This window comes from Propithecus coquereli, unplaced genomic scaffold, assembly GCF_000956105.1.
Source record: "Propithecus coquereli isolate 6110/MARCELLA unplaced genomic scaffold, Pcoq_1.0 Scaffold118, whole genome shotgun sequence".
NCBI lineage: Eukaryota > Metazoa > Chordata > Mammalia > Primates > Indriidae > Propithecus > Propithecus coquereli.
In genome coordinates, this window is record NW_012135858.1 from 2,979,878 (window position 1) to 2,980,528 (window position 651).

General features: G+C 35.8%; 1 pseudogene; it reads right to left on the reverse strand.

The window, feature by feature from the left end:
• The window catches only part of LOC105822203, a 138,774-nt pseudogene that overhangs the window by 136,319 nt on the left and 1,804 nt on the right, over window positions 1–651 (reverse strand).

Genomic DNA, 651 nt, shown 5'->3' on the forward strand with positions numbered 1-651 from the left:
CTATCTGCCTGATTCTATTTTACAGATGCACATTAAGCAATGGAGAAACTGAGGTTTAGTTGGCCATAATGTCACTTAACACATCAGTTCCTTAGACAAAATCAACTCTTTCGAACCGCATCTGATAAATCAGGCCTCTGCCTGGTCTGTGTTAACACTTGTACACTGTAATGTCACATATGAGCTGCTCAGGTGAAATTTCAAAGCCAAAGGAACAGAAATGAAAGAGGTCTAGATCATAATTCACAACGATGTCAGCCTACGGTAGGAGAAGTTTTATGTAAATAAGATGGATTATTTAGAAAGTTCTAATTCCTAAATAATATGAAATAACCTGAGGTGTCCAAGATCAAATTTGACAGTAGTATGGGAGAGGATGAACCAAGCTGAACTGAATTCAATCTTATTGAACAAATGTATTTGTTGTTGAAACTAAAAGAAGAAAGAGAAACAAACATGGAGAAATTTACGGCTTTGTTTGGATTAAATAACTCGGTAGTTAATACCAAGTATTTCTTAAAATTTTTCTCTTTTCTAATTGTTCTCTAAATATATTCTCAGGAAATATCCTTACAAGGAGGCGAGAGGAATGGAATGGAAAATGACCTCAAGAGGAGGCGAGAAAAAGATTTCCCCACACTCTCTGATGCA